At 52.1% G+C, this 16,203-nt stretch overlaps 1 long non-coding RNA gene across 1 annotated transcript; it reads left to right on the top strand.

The window, feature by feature from the left end:
• Positions 1–6,367: 6,367 nt before the first annotated feature.
• LOC138845382 (uncharacterized) lies at positions 6,368–11,290 on the top strand. Its single transcript, XR_011382444.1, has 3 exons — positions 6,368–6,529; positions 8,759–10,589; positions 10,990–11,290. It is a non-coding gene; the product is annotated as an uncharacterized lncRNA (long non-coding RNA).
• The last annotated feature ends 4,913 nt before the right edge of the window (positions 11,291–16,203 follow it).

Below are 16,203 nucleotides of genomic sequence, written 5' to 3' on the forward strand. Positions count from 1 at the left end.
TTGGGATTAAAGCCACATCATCTGACTCCAGGGTCCATTGGCTAATCCCTGACACCATATTATTTATTTGAGAGACAGAAGCACAGACAGAGAGAGGGAGACAGAGCTCCCATCTGCTGGTTCACTCCCCCACATGTTTGCAACAGCTGGGGCTAGGCCAGGGCCAAAGCTGAGAGCCAGGAACACTATCCCAGTTGGCCATATGGGTGGTAGGGACCCAATTACATGAACCATTGCTGCTACCTCCCGGAGCCTGCATTTTCAGGAACGTGAGTTGGGAGACAAAGCTGAGGATTGAACCTGGGTCCTGCAATGTGGGTCACAGACATCTTAAACCCCAGGCTAAGTGCCTGCTCCCGTATTTTCCTAATCATTTACATTTCTGGTTGATGACACCGGTGCCTTAGTGTGTAGGGGCAGTAAACCTCCTCGTGAATGGATGTTCCCCTTGTGCTATCAACTGTCCTCCCGCTTTTGGCCTCTGTGGACGGTGGAGTCATTGATCTCCAACCAAACTGGAGAGAGACTGAGAAGTTAGCTTGCAAGTCCTTGCTTTCAGTCCCATCTGCCCTGGGGTCCTTTGTGGGGCACGATGTTCCAGTCCTTCCAGCTCCATGCAGGGGCCTCGCGGGGAAAGCTGGAAGCAGTCCTGGCAGGACTGTTTACCGACGGAGGCAAGTGCTTCCACCCGGGCGTGTGCACGCATGGGGTTTGTTTCCTGAGGATCTGGTGTTTCACCATGGACCAGCGCACCATGGAGGAAGATCCAAGGGAAAGGGGGAAACATTGGATACCTCAAGGTAACCCCTGGGAGGTCTCTCTGTGTGCCAAGGACACACAGCGAGCACTGCAGAGAGGGCTGGGCCACAGAGTTCAAGGACTGGCCTTGCGGCCAAAGGATCCAGATTTGGACCATTGGTCTTCACCAGTATCTGTGGCCTCTTAGCCCCACAGCCAGAGGATTAGGTAAAACAAAAAACAACAACAAAAAAACCCCAAAAGCTTCTTTCAGAAAAAACCCGGAGAAGTGATTAACACACTGGGGCAAAAGCCACTTGGGATGCCGGCATTCCGTATCAGGGTTTGAACCCTCACTCTGCTTCCAGTTGAGATTCCACTAATGAGTATCCGGGGAGGCAGCAGGTGATGGCTCAAGTAATGGGCTGCCTGCCACCCACTTGAGAGATCCAGGTGGGGTTCTGGGCTCAGCCTGGCTCAGCTCCAGCTTTATGGGAATGAACCAATAGATGGAAGCGCATTCTCTCTTTCCCCCTCTCCCCCTCCCCCGTCTACCCCTTCCCCCTCTCCCCCTCTCTCCTCCTTCCCTCTCCCCTCCCTCCCTCTCCCTTTCCCTTTCTCCCCCTCTCCCCTCCCTCCTCCCTCCCTCTCCCCCTCCCTCCCTCTCCCTTTCCCTTTCTCCTCCTCTCCCTCTCCCTCTCTCCCCCCTATTGTTGTTCTTTCAAAAACATAAAAATAAAATAAAACTTTAAAAAAGAACCCAGAGCTTCAAAATGAAGGTTCATGATGTTTTTGCTCAAATAGAGGGCAGTTGCATGACACAGATACGTTCCAGGCAAGGGCTGGGTCTGTGTGTGAGGCGTGCGTTGCTGTGTGTACTCTGACCCCGCCCTGCCGCCTCCTGCTGTCTTGACCCCCTCCAGAGCCAGACTGACCAGGGCCTGGAAGCTGCCGCCTCCCGCCTCCGTGACCTTGGCCAGGTGGCTTCCTCCCAGTGAGAGGAGGAGACTGGGTAGCGTTTGTTCACGGGGTGCTGTGAGGTCGCATGAGGTGCGGCGCATGCGAGGCTGACTGGGGCAGAGGAAGCGCATGGTCCCCTGGCCGTGTTGCCACCCTTTCTTCCCTGCCTCGTCCCTTTCTCTGGGGGAGAAGCGCCCCACACCCCTGTGTGCAGGGGGTCAGGGCTGAGATGGGAGCTGCCCCCCTCTGCTGAAACCTTGCAACTCACAGGTGAACTGTGGCTTTGTAACATAGGGCGCTCCCAGCAACTCTTGTCACCCTTATTGTGTTCCCTAAGCTCCCAGCACTGGAAGGAAGTGTGGGCCTGGAGCCTCCGGTGCCCTGGTGCGTGGGTCCAGCTGAAGGGGCCTTGACCCTGCGAATTGTAGGTCACCTGGACGGATGTCATTCTGGTCTGGGGACTCCCCGCCTCCATTCCCCTGGCCAGTCTGCCTCTGCCCCTGTAGGGTTGGAAATGCCTTTGGCACAGCTGCCTTCTGGTCCTTGCAGGAGGGGGACCTGGTGTCCTCCTTGTGCTTCTGGTGGGGCTCACAGGTGGGGTGGCTGCCACCTGCTCCCTGCCTCTCATGCCTGGTGCTCGGTGACTCTGGAAGCGTCTGTCTGTCTGCTGTCATGCTCCTCACGGCTCCAGACCTCCCTGTCGTCTCTGAGCCCACACACAGGGTCGATGCCTTCCCCAGCCCTCAGCTGCCCTTGTCCTCTGATCTTCGGGGCACATCCTGCTCCTGGTTTTGAGGCACGCCCCGCCCCTACTCTCCTCGTGATAGAATTGACTTTCTAGCCTCCCTTCTGCTGCACTGTGTGGACTTCATTCTCTCTGCCCAGCTCTTCTTGCTACAGGAGGGGGCACAGCTGTCAAAGCTGTGGCTCACGTCCATGCCCGTGGAGGACTGAGAATATCTATCCCAGGTCCACTTAAAAATTCCTGGAAAAGAACTCTAGTTGTTCAAGCTGGGGACACATGTTTAACACGTACATTCAACTGTGCTGAGAAGGAGTGTTACTGGGGCTGGTCTCCCGGGGCCACCTGCCAGCTCTTGTGCATGGTTAAAGTATTGTCAGGAAGAAGGGAGATGCAGCACCGAGCAAGGAATATGTAGGTATATGTAGGTGGAGAAGGATGGCCTGACGTGTGAGCCGTGCTGTCTGGGGCATTGGGCCAAATGCAGATGATGCTGCCCCATTAAGCATTCGTCTCAGGAGAGTCATAGTTGTGTTTGGAGCAAGAGGATTATCTATCTATTTTTGTGAACTGGAAGAATTTTTTGCAGAAATTTGGCCAAGAATCCAATTAGGTGGTCCCAGCTGAGCTTGGGTGTAGATTGCTTGCCCAGGACTGGGCAGCTAAGACAAGGAAACCGAGGGAGTACCTGGGCCCCAGGGCCTCTGAGCTGCAAGATGATGGTAGGGGCTGGATTCAGTGTTCAGGGACTTTACCATGTCGTCCTCTGTCACTATGGAGAATGCTAGAGCTGTCAGTCCCCTAACAGTGGCACCGACAAACCATGCTCCTGCTCAGAAGTCCCAGTGGCTTTAGCAGGGGGCTGACTCTTGCCTTCTGTGTTGTGAGCTGCTCCCCACTAACCAGTCACAGACACAGTGGACACTCAAACACGCCGCTCTGCACCCCTTGATCCTGCAAAGTCCCAACAGGGTCCACAAACTATGGCAAGTGCACCTTAGAACTGCTCAGGATAAAGAGGTGACCCAAGACTGAAGAGGAGGCAGGATACTTGCCCAGAGCAAAATGTTATCAGGATAAATAGGGAAAGTCATCCAAATTTCAAATTCATTTGTGGGGGTCTCAACGGGAGTCATGAAACAAAAAGGATTTGCTCCTGAACTTTGCTGTGCATGCGATTTCCCCCAAGCTACACGTGTCTTTGGTGTGATGTGTCTGCAAGGGGACAGCAGGGGCTGGCACATGGCTGAGGGCCTAGTCTGGTTTCATGTGCAGTGTTCCACGCCAGCACCTTTCCTAGTTCTCCCTGGACTGGCCCACCTCCCTTGTAAACTCCTGTGGGGAGCAATGAGGGTGGGAAGACTGCCCCAGGGCTTTGCAGGCAACTCTTAGGTAGAGGGCCCTATCGGCGGGCCTTGCCCGCAGGCACAGCTCCCATGCTGTTAAGATGTTTCGCTACCTGCTGGGCCAGAGCTGGCTTCTGAGGCTAGGAAGTATGGGAGCAAGAACCATTTGTTAGGGCAAGGCCTGGATTTCAAATTGGGATAAAACTCTCTGGGAGACAGGACCGCATTAGGGGAGAGGGAGGCCCAATGCCCAGTGGAGGGTGCGTCACCAACGGTCCCAGCGCTGGGCGTGTCTCATGTCTGCAGGCCTCTGAGAGTCTCCTGGCCATCTCACCCTCACTGTTAGAGTTACCACTGCAGTGTCAGCATGCATTTGAAGCTATGCTATTATGTCATCGTTTTTTTGGGGACAGGAGTGTGGATATTGCACACTGAGGATAGTGTTTCTCCAGGACTTCAGTTGGGCGAACTCGAAGACTCGGGGTGACTCAATGGCTGGGGGCTAAATCCAGAAAAGTGTACTTTTTTCCCTAGTAGCTTTCATAGTGAAATAGATATAATGTAGAATTTATCATCATCAATTTAAACATACAGTTTGGTGATATTAAGTACATTTGTAAAATGTGCAGCCATAACTACCATCAGTCTCCAGAACTCTTGGCTTTTAAAAAACATTTTTTTTTTTATTTATTTGAAAAGCAGTGTTACAGAGAGGCAAAGAAAGAGAGGTCTTCCATCTGCTGGTTCATTCCCCAAATGGCTGCAATGGCCAGAGCTGCACCAATCCGAAGCCAGGAGCCAGGAGCTTCTGGGTCTTCCACGTGGGTGCAGGGGCCCAAGGAGTTAGGCCATATTCCACTGCTTTCCTAGGCCATAGCGGAGAGCTGGATCAGAATTGGAGCAGCCGGGACTCGAACCCGTGCCCATATAGGATGCTGGCACTGCAGGTGGCAGCTTTACCCACTATACCACAGCACCAGCCACCTCTTTTGCTTTTTTTAAAAAATATGTTTATTTAGGCCTGGCACTGTGGTACAGTGGGTAAAGCTGCTGCCTGTGGTGCCGGCATCCCATATGGGCACTGGTTTGAGTACTGGGCTGTCCATTTCTGATCCAGCTCCCTGCTAAAGTGCCTGGGAAAGCAGCAGAAAATGGTCCAAGCACTTGGGCCTTCACCCACATGGGAGACCTGGAAGAAGCACCTGGTACCTGGTTTCGGACTGGCCCAGCTCCAGCCGTTGCAGCCATTTGGGGAGTGAATCAGCGGTTGGAAGAATCCTCTCTCTCTGTCTCTGCCACCTTTCTGTAACTGCCTTTCAAATAAATAAATAAGCCTTTAAAAAAAAAAAAAAAGACTTATTGGGCCGGCGCCGCGGCTCACTAGGCTAATCCTCCGCCTAGCGGCGCCGGCACACCGGGTTCTAGTCCCGGTTGCCCCTCTTCCAGGCCAGCTCTCTGCTGTGGCCAGGGAGTGCAGTGGAGGATGGCCCAGGTGCTTGGGCCCTGCACCCCATGGGAGACCAGGAAAAGCACCTGGCTCCTGGCTCCTGCCATGGGATCAGCGCGGTGCGCCGGCCGCAGCGCGCCAGCCGCGGCGGCCATTGGAGGGTGAACCAATGGCAAAGGAAGACCTTTCTCTCTGTCTCTCTCTCTCACTGTCCACTCTGCCTATCAAAAAAAAAAAAAAAAAAAAAGACTTGTTTATTTGGAAGGCAGAGTTAGAGGTATAGAAGAAAAGACAGAGACAGGGAGATCTTCCATCTGCTGGTCACTCCCCAGATGGTTGCAATGACCAGGACTGGGCTTCAGGAGCTACATCTGGGTCTCCCACATGGGTTGCAGGGGCCCAAGCCCTTGGAACATCTCCTGCTGCTTTCCCAGGAGCATTAGCAGGGAGCTGGATAGAAAGTGAAGCAGCTAGGAATGAAACCAGGGCTCAGCTGGGATGTCGGCATTGACCTGCTGTGCCACCACGCCAGCCCCTCCAGAACTGTTTTCACCTTGCAGAACTTTAACTGTGCAGCCATTAAACATCAACTCCCCAACCTCCCCTCCCCGAGCTCCTGACAGCCACCCTTCTGCTTCAAACTTTCTCTGTGATTTTTTGACTACTCTCTGTACCTCATTTAAATGCAATCAGGCAAATAATGAAGTATAGAATTAAAAGGGAGAGAATGATCCTGTGGGGGAAGCAGGGCACACAGCAGACTCATAGAATGGCAAATGCCCCAAACAGCACTGTGGCCTCAGAATCAACCCTTGGGGCGTTCGGATCTGGCTAAAAGGTCCATGAGAGTCTCACAGGCATGGAAAGCCATGACACGGTGGCAGAAACAACCTAAATGGAAGAACCTGGTGAACAAGACCCCAGCAGAAGGAACAGGCCATCAAGGAGGGAGGCGCCTTTCTCTGAAGAAAGGAAGGAACCTCCACTGTGATATGGCCTTGACTAAACAAGTTCAGAGTTGGTGAACTCAAGGGGCTTCCATAGCCTAGACAGCTCATGGCAAGAGTCTCGGGCGATTGCTGATGTCATAAATAAGAGTGCCAATTGTTAAATCAACAATGGGAGTCACTGGGTACATGCTCCCCATGTAAGATCTCTGTCCTTAATGTGTTTTACTATGAAACTTAAAAACAACACTACTGGTCGAACAATACCCTACACCTTGTGCGGTTGTGTGAGGGCAGTCTGTTGAGATCCTTGCTTAGTGTATACTAAGTTGATCTTCTGTATATGAAGGTGATTGAAAATGAAACTCGATGAGGGGCAGGATGGGAGAGGGAGTGGGAGAGGGGAGGGCCGCGGGAGGGAGGGAGGTTGGAGGGGGGAAGCCACAACAATACAACAGTTGCACTTTTTTGGCAGATGACGCTGGCTGTCAGGATGTTGGCTGGGTTGTGGGTCAGAGTCCTCCATGGGCCTCTCTCCATGTGAACTCTGCATGGGCAGCTTTTGGTTTCCACACTGGGTTCTAGAGGAAAGCATCCCCAGAGAGCCACCAGGAGCTGCTTGGCTTGGAATCATACAGTGTCACGCTGCGTCTGCTCGTGCAGGCGGTCACAGCTTGCTTACATTGAAGAGGATGGCACCGAGGCACCTGCTCTCCATGGAGAATGGGAGGGTATACAGCAGGAAAGAGCTTGTGGAGTGGGAGATGGTGTGAAGCCATTGCTGAAAATTCAAGCAGCCACATCTTGGAAAAATCCGCTCACCGTACCCATAAAGTCAGGAAGATGGGGGAGGGGTGGATGCTCACCTCCTCCTCACGGAGAGAGCAACCAAGGCTGTAGAAGTCTGTGTGTTTGCAAAGGATCCTAGGAGGCCAACATGCACTTGATGTGGGATTTGGGAGTTGATGATCCGGTCTTGGCTTGAATGTCTGCAGTGATGTAGAGATCGTTTACTTAGAAAAGTGCTTGTTAGAACTGCTAGGTAGCTGGAATTGTCGGAAAGTTCTTGGGTTGTGATAGCGGCTGCTTTTCTGTGAGGTCCTCTGATTGGCTCTGGCATTGCCCCTGGAGGGCAAGGACTGGATGAGACAGGAGGACGTGAAGGGGCTCGAGTGTTCCCTGTGTGCCAGCCCAGCCTGCGGCGTTCACAGGCTTTGCAAGGAGCACAAGCGGGTGCCAGCCTCCCAGTGTGGATGGAGGTGGGCTTGTGCACCCCACAGCCTTCCCCCATGTCCCCCCAGTGCGTTTCCTGACTGCTCGTCACCTTTGCTCAGAGTGCACTGTCGCACAATCCTGAAAGCCTCTGGACGTGGTACTCGAGCCCAAGCTGCCCCCTTTTCACTTTTATTTTTAGGAAGTCACATCGCACAAAGTTGGCTCATCTTAGGCTTGTCAGCCACTAACTCCCCCAGGCATGTCCACCTTGGGCTGCCCCTGGCGTCTCCACTTACATAGGAACTGTGTCATCACAGCAGGGCTAGAATGAGGACATTGCATTTTTGGTCCCAGTGGACTTTCTAGGCTCAAATGGTGTCTGAAGAGGGAGAGCAGTGGCCGTGACTGAGGACCGGGAAGGGCCAGCTGGAGCCCTGGTTTCCTGCTGGGCAGGCAGTGGGGACAGGCCCAGTGGCTTCACTCAGGGGCTGTGAGGGCTGCCTGTCAGCCAGTCCCTGTTCTCTTCTTGCTTGGGGATGGGAACAAACTGGAGCATGGGAAATTGGCACTCTTGGCAGGCTCTCAAGTCCAAGTTGCTTGGACCTGGCCTGGGAACAGCTGGGTCTGGGGGAACGAGGGTTCAGCCTGGCTCTAGGGTGTGGGGGCTGAGGTCGCAGGGAGCTGTGGGGACGGAGGATCAGAAAATGAGGCTGCAGCCCTCCTTGCGCCGAGCCTTAGTGGGTTCCTACTCACATACACAAATATTTCAAAAGGGGAGAAGTAGTACCTTTAGGTAACTCCTGTATTAAACACCAGGATGAGGCCTCTCTTGGGTTGCAACAAACAAATTGAATGAAACCTAGTTTTGTTTTAAAGATTTGTTTATTTTATTTGAAAGGCAGAAAGAGAGAGAGAGGGAGAGAGAGAGAGAGAGAGAGAGAGAGAAGACAGAGATCTTCCATCCACTGGTTCAAATGGCTGCAATAGGCAGAGATAGGCAGATCTGAAGCCAGGAGCCAGGATCTTCTTCTGTGTCTCCCATGCAAGTGCAGGGGCCTAAGGACTTGGGCCATCTTCTATTGCTGTCCCAGGCACATTGGCAGGGAGCTGGACTCAAACTGACACTCCTGTGGGATGGCAGCAGTGCAGCCAACGGCTTTACCCACGACGCCCAGTGCTGGCCCCTGAACCCAGTTCAGGCACAGAGGGAATGTATTGGCTCCTGTCAGGAAGTGCAAGTGTGCAGGGGACTTCCAGCTTCCCTAGAGGCAGGGAGCTGCAGAAGACATTGAGACATGTAGTTGGCGGGCTCCCCGGCTCTGATTGGGCTCCTTCACTCCTATGACAGCTGGATTTCATTCAGACAGCAGCAGCTGTGGCGCGATGAGCTTTGGGGACCCAGCCTTCCAGTACTCAAGCCAAAACGAATGAAGAGCACGTCTTTTTCAGAAGCACTTTACAAAATCCCAGGGAGGGACTCTGATTGGTCTGATGGGGTCACATGTCCATCTCTGGGCCAGAAGGTAGGATGAACTGAATGGCCAGGCCTGGGGCCTACAGATTTCCATGGGCCAGCTGTTGCACAGGCTTCTAAGGGCAAGAAACAGTGCAGGCCTCAGGGCCAGGAAGTGGCAAGTCAGGAATTGAAAGCAGGCTGTCTTCTCTTGGGTCTGCCTGGTGTCTTAGATCACTGCTTTTTGCCTCCTCCTCATTCTCTGCCTGCCTCTGAATACCAGCTTTTGAATTTTCTTCTCGACACATGACTTACAGCAGCTGCCCCAGCCCAAAACATTTCATGGCATTGAAGAGCTCAGTATCCCTGTGACCAAGTTCATGTTCTCAAGGCAGAGAGAATCTGCCTGGTTGCATGGGTATGTGTGAAACACCAGGCCGTCTGCTGTGGCCAGGGATAGATAGGGGACTGGAATACAAACTTGGCCTCTCAGGCCTTTCCCTTTCACGGGCCTGGTGAGAACAATTTCTTGGGGAAGGAGCTGTGTGTGTGTGTGTGCGTGTGTGTGTGTGGTGCGCAGGCATTTTAGAACAAGACAGCGTGCTAGTCCTAGGTAGTCCCAAACCCAACAAAGCACAGCTGCATCCCCATTCTAAGCTGCTCCCTTGGTTCAGGGTCACAGGACACCGAGGCAGGCGAGGTTGGTGTGAGTCAGGACAGGGCAGCACGCCTCCTGCAGGTGGTAGAAGGGAGCTGGGCAGAAAGGGACGAGACACTGTAGGGTACTGGGTGGATGTTGTCTCCACAGACGCTCTTCACAGCCGAGTTGGCTCTGCAGCACTGGCACACAGACCCAGTTGAGGGGGCAGGTGCATCGCTGAGCTGTTTCTCAGAGCACAAGCCCTGGCCTCACAGACTCCTCCCCTAGGCACCAGCCAGACTCCTCATAACACCCCCATCTTCCACTCACCATCTCTGTACGTCTGTGTGTGTGTGTGTGTGTGTGTGTGTGGCTTGCAGGGAGTTTTTGATGACTGTTGAAGAGTTCAGGAGTTTCTTCTGTTCTCAGAAGCCAAGAATGAGGACCAGTGTTGTGGTGTAGTGGGTAAAGTGACCACCTGACACCACCATCCCATATGGGTGCCAGTTTGAGTCCTAGATGCTCTGTTTCTGATCCAGCTCTTTGCTAATGCACCTGGGAAAGCAGTAGAAGATGGCCCAAGTGCTTGGGCTCCTTGTCACCCATGTGGGAGACCCAGAAGAAGCTCCTGGCTTCCATGTTTTGATCCACGAAGGTTCTAGACTTGCCCATGTTCTCATGGCTGGAACCAGAACCCTGGCTCATGACCACCTGGCAGTGGCGATAGGGCCTGGCATGGATGGTGCGTGAGTGAGTGGGGTGGGGGGCATCCCACCATCCCAAGGAGGCAGTCCCAGCTCAGCCCGGGGAAGTGTGGCTGGCCAGTCTGTCTCCTCTTCTTATCTGGGCAGATTTCACTTCTCCGTGGAGGAAAAGGAAGAAATCTTTGTGTTTCTGGGCTGTTTTTTTTTTCTTCTCTTTCAGAGTCCAGAAATCAGATCTCCAAGCCAACTGAGAAGGGGGCCAAGGCGGAGGCTGGCACCCAGAGAGGGTTCCCTTGCCAGAGTTCCATGGAGAGACCCTCCTGGGAAGACCAGGAAGGGGCTTCACGGGGACCTCCTTTGCCCCAGGCGCCTGGCTTTAGGTTTTTGAGCCTTGCAGGTGAGGTTGGATCCAGGGATAACCACTGGTTTTTTGTCAGCCCTATCGCCTACAAGCCACACATTGTTGACTGAACTTGAAGACTTAGACTGTCTGTGTTCGCACAGTCTCCCTCGTTTCACGCTCAGGCGGGCAGCCTCGCAGAGTGGAGCGGCCCAGACCTCACTTGACCTCCGAGAGGCCCTGAAGGCAGGCCCCGGAGTCGGGGAGGGGGGCGGAGGAGGAGGAGGAGGAAGAGGAGGAAGAGGAGGGCGCCGGGGCGGGCGGGCGCGCGGGCCGCTGTCAAGGTCGTATCTGCGCCATGATGGATGCGCGCCGGCCCCGCTGTCAGCCTGTCACGGCGCAGGAATGTTTAATGTTCTCATTATTGGTTACGCTGTTGTGTATATTTCTCTGTCAGCACCGCGGACCCAGCTGAACTGGCAGAGCACTTCAAAGGCCTGCGGGTCATTCATCATCCCCATGACGCTCCGGCAAATGCTCAGCTTCAGCTCCGCGCCAGGGATTTGTTATGACTCGCGAACTGCCTGACAGACAGGGCCCGGCGGCGCGGGAGGGGGCCTGGGACGCAGCCCCCCACCCCACCCCGGGCCCCTCCCTGCTCCTGCGGTCCCTGTGGGTCCCCGGGGCGCCCCCGGGGGGAGGCCCGCGCGCAGGCAGGGGGCGCCGCTGCGCCGGCGACCGACCGCGTCTCCAGAGTTGTGTTGGAAACGCGGGGGGCTGGGGACTGGGGGGCTGGGGGGTAAAACAGCGAAACTTGCCACCGTGCGGGGCCGGCGAAGGGGGAGAGCGGGAGGATATGGGAGCTTTGTTTCCTTTCCCAGGCCGTGACATGATTAATCGTTTTCTTCTGATCTAATTTTGGAACATGAAAAACAGCACATTTGTCTTGAAGAAAAATGATGTGCCGAACTGCGCAGATGGAAATTTCGAGCAATGAGGAAGATTAAAGCGAAACCCCACTCCTTAGACCTAATCATGAGTTGTAGATTATTCTGTCGGCCCAGCCAGATGGTAGCTCCGATTCCACAGCCCCTTCTTATATTAATGAATACTAGACTGTTATATTTGACTTAGGTAAGTGAAATGTCTATCAGCGCTAATGGACTGCCAGCCAGCATAACACATGTTGTACTGCTAAGGGTCCTTGCTGCATTTTTCATGTTTTATACTAATGTAGAACATTTTGTTTCCTACTGTTTTTCATCATTGTCACTGTTTGCTAAATATTTTCACATGGAAGGAGGGAGAGGGAGACAAAGTCAGGAGGAGGGGAAGAAAAAAAAAAAAACCTCCAAACTTGTGTCCAAAGCTAATTTCCTCCCGTTGGTCTTGGCTATAACTCTACAAGTAAAACAGTCACCTGGAGCCATGCGTACAGAAACTCAATAGTAACGTGATTAAGTTCCCAGTCAACAAGACTACACTCCACTGTATGTTAACAAACCTAATTATAGCCCCATGGTGATAAATTGGACCCCAGCCCTTGGCTGCACATCGCTGAGGTCATGTCCAGAAAAGCTTGACCTTCTTGTCCCAGGCTGGGTGCACCAGGAGGGCTGCTCCTCCCTGACCCCTTGTCCAGCTCCCAGGGAGGCCAGGAGACACTGCTGAGCAGAAGGTCAGGGGTGTGAGTACCGGTGTCAGGTGTTCCTGGATGAGACTGCAAGGGCAGCGGCTTGTGAGCAGCTGGCCCCTGCTTCTGCGTCCTGAGTGGCACCAGGATGCCTGAGAGGGGGTGTGGCTTTCCAGCTCCTTGGCTCTGTGCTCGCCCCCCCACTTGGCCCAGGAGCTGGTGGCTAAGACAGTCCCTCTTCCTCCGGACTTCTGCTGTGTGCACTGGTGAGGCCATGAACAGTTGTTCATGAAGAAATCCCAAATTACTTCCTTATGGAAGACCTGTGCCGGGATGGCATTGTGGCGAAGGGTGGGACCTGCCACTGGACTCTCACAGCTGTTTGGGGACAAATAAGGTGCATTCCTCTAGGAATGATCTCCTGGGGCGGGGTGGGAAGGGAAGGGAACCAAGTCCATAGGAGGGAGGAGACACCTAGAATGTCAACACACAAGGAGAGAAGAGGAAATGCGGATGCATGCAGAATGGTTGGCCCAGGAACTCAGGAACTCTCCTTGCGCCAGCCAAAATGAACTTCCTTGAAAGCACATCTGAGGGACTGGAGTTGTGGGTTAAGCCGCCGGCTCTGATGCCAGCATCTCATATGGGTGCCAGTTCGAGTCTCTGCTACTCCACTTCTAATCCAGTTCCCTGCTAATGTGCCTGGGAAAGCAGTGGAGGATGGCCCAAGTCATCTGGTCCTTCTGTACATGTGGGAGACCTGGGTGAAACTCCTGGCTCCTGCTTTGGCCTGGTCCAGTCCTGGCCCTCGCAGATATTTGGGGAATGAACCAGCGGATGGAAGATGACTCTCTCCTTTCTCCTCTTGCCTTCTCTCTCTCTTGCTCTGCCTTTCAAATAAATTATTTTTTTTTCAATTACAGTTGGGTCTTCCTAATGTATTAACTATTGTATCAATAAAAGCATTCTTCATATCTAATAATATTTATTGTCTTAAAGTCCATTTTGTCTGATAGTAATATAGCTACTCCAGCTTACTTATGGTTGCTGTTTGCTTGGGATATCTTTTACTATCTTTTTACTTTTGATTTATTTATGCCTTTGAAGCTATGGGTTGCATCTTCTTTTTTTTTTTTTTTTTTTTTTTTTGACAGGCAGAGTGGACAGTGAGAGAGAGAGACAGAGAGAAAGGTCTTCCTTTGCCGTTGGTTCACCCTCCAATGGCCGCCGCGGCTGGCGCGCTGCGGCCGGCGCACCGCGCTGATCCGATGGCAGGAGCCAGGAGCTAGGTGCTTTTCCTGGTCTCCCATGGGGTGCAGGGCCCAAGCACCTGGGCCATCCTCCACTGCACTCCCTGGCCACAGCAGAGGGCTGGCCTGGAAGAGGGGCAACCGGGACAGAATCCGGCGCCCCAACCGGGACTAGAACCCGGTTTGCCGGCGCCGCTAGGCGGAGGATTAGCCTAGTGAGCCGCGGCGCCGGCCTGGGTTGCATCTTCTTGACAGCATTTAGCTGGATCTTTCTTTTTTATCCAGCCTGGTAATCTCTGACTTCTGATTGCGGTTTTTAGTTCATTCCTTTTTAATATCTTTGTGTTATAAACCCAACAACAGTGTTACAATTATTTCTTATTATAAACTTTTGTTTTCAAAAGCTAACAGAACCAATGAGAAAACATATGCACAAGCAGTCTTTTATATTTCCTCACATATTTATCATTTTTGGTGCTTAGTTTCTTTTCATAGATAGATTGATATTATCATCTGGGGTTACATTTTTTTAGCCTGAAGCCTTAGTATTTCTTTTTTTTTTTTTTTAAGATTTATTTATTTACTTGAAAGTCAGAGTTACAGGTAGCAGGCCATAGCAGAGAGCTGGATTGGAAGTGGAGCAGCTGGGACTCAAACTGGTGCCCACATATGATGCCGGAGCTGCAGGCAGCGGCTTTACCTGCTACGCCACAGCGCTGGCCCCAACTTAGTATTTCTTTTAAGGCAGGCATGTTAGCCACACGCATTCTCCATCTTTAGCTGGGAGTGTATTTCATTTCCATGTTGAAGAATTATTTTAACTGGATGTGGAATTCTTTTTTGAGAAAGAGAAGATGGGAGTGGGGAAGAGAGAAGCACAAGAACACTAGTTCATATCTGCTTATCTTACTGGATGAAGCTGGGAGACAGGAACATGATCCTGGTCTCCCCTGTGTGTGGTGGGAATTCGAGTACTTGAGACACCATTGCCGCCCACCAGGGCCTTGGTGTCAAACCCAGGTACTGAGATGTGGGATGTGGGAATCCTAACTGCTAGGCTAAATGTTTGACCCAGGGTATGGAGTTTCTTAGATGGACATGTTTTCTCTCTAGGATTTTAAATACATGGTTCCATTGCCAACTGACCTTCATTGTTTCTCAAGACAAGTTAGTTGTGTATTGTATTGTTGTTCTATATTTGATGATCTGTTCTCTTGACACTTTCAAGAGTTTATCTTAAGATTTCAACAGTTTGTGTGGGTCTAGGTCTAGAACTCTTTGTTGTCATCCTACTTGGGGTTTATTGAGCTTCTTGGATGTAAAGATGAATGCTTTTCAGCAAATTTTGGAAGATTTTGGTCATTACGTCTTCAAATACTTTTTCTGCTCCATTCCTTCTCCACTCTTCTAGGGCACTGATGACGATAGTGGGTCCCCTCAGTAGAGCTTCATGTCTCCTCTACACATGTGCCCAGGCTGTGTAGGTATTTGTGGTCCTCTGGATCTCTGCTATGTGCACACAGTCTCTGGGATCTGAGAAGCCCCCTAAGGCTGTCTTACTTCTAGAGACTTCCTGGTAAGTCACTGCTGGTCCCTCAGTCCTTTGCGTACCTGACACAGATCAGACTTACTGGTCCTTCCTGTTTGCTCACCTGTAGGAGCACTTCAGCTGACAGTGATTTAAGTCAGGTGTTCCCCCTCCAGTGTTGCTGCTGAAGTTGCTTTATCATAGCATGGAAATGGCTGGGAGAAGGAGGCAGATGACATCTGAGTGGTCATAGGCTAACACTGTTCTTATCCAGAGTTCAGGAGTTGGTTTTTTTTTTTTATATTTTTTATTTTTTGACAGGCAGAGTGGACAGTGAGAGAGAGAGAGACAGAGAGAAAGGTCTTCCTTTGCCCTTGGTTCATCCTTCAATGGCCACTGTGGCTAGCATGCCGCGGCCGGCGCACCGCGCTGATCCGATGGCAGGAGCCAGGTGCTTATCCTGGTCTCCCATGGGGTGCAGGGCCCAAGCACTTGGGCCATCCTCCACTGCACTCCCAGGCCACAGCAGAGAGCTGGCCTGGAAGAGGGGCAACCGGGACAGAATCCGGTGCCCCGACCAGGACTAGAACCCAGTGTGCCAGCACCGCAGGTGGAGGATTAGCCTAGTGAGCCGCGGCGCCCAGGAATTTTCATTGATAAATATTTCTCAGTTTTTGTGTGCTTTTGGAGGAGTTCTGGAATGCCAGAATGATTGTTTTGGACAATTTGGTTCAGCTTTATGTTTTTGTTATTTTTAAAAAATATTTATTTGAAAGGTAGAGTTATGGAGAGAGAGACAGAAAGAGCTTCCATATGCTGATTCACTCCCCGAAGGGGCATAATGGCCAGGGTTGGGTCAGGCCAAAGCCTGGAGCCAGGATCTTCATCTGGGTCCCCCCATAAGGTGCAGAGGCCCAACTACTTGGACCAACCTCCACTGCTTTCCCAGGAGTGTCAGCAGGGAGCTGGATTGGAAGTGGAATAGCCAGGACTTGAATTAGTGCCCTTATGGGATGCAGGTGTTGCAGGCAGTAGTCTAACCTGTCATACCACAATGCTGGCCCGGGTTGAGTTTTTCTTTTTTCTTTTTTTTTTTTTTTTGTTTTGTTTTGTTTTGTTTTATGTGGATGTTTTTTAGACCTTGAACTCCATCATGTCTGAAGTCAGAAACCCCTTGATTTGTTTTGTGAACTTACACTGAACACATATGTCCTACATATTTTCAGTTCAAATTTCTGATACAAAGAATATGATTTGGGG

The sequence above is a fragment of the Oryctolagus cuniculus genome, chromosome 15 (genome assembly GCF_964237555.1).
Source record: "Oryctolagus cuniculus chromosome 15, mOryCun1.1, whole genome shotgun sequence".
Classification (NCBI taxonomy): domain Eukaryota; kingdom Metazoa; phylum Chordata; class Mammalia; order Lagomorpha; family Leporidae; genus Oryctolagus; species Oryctolagus cuniculus.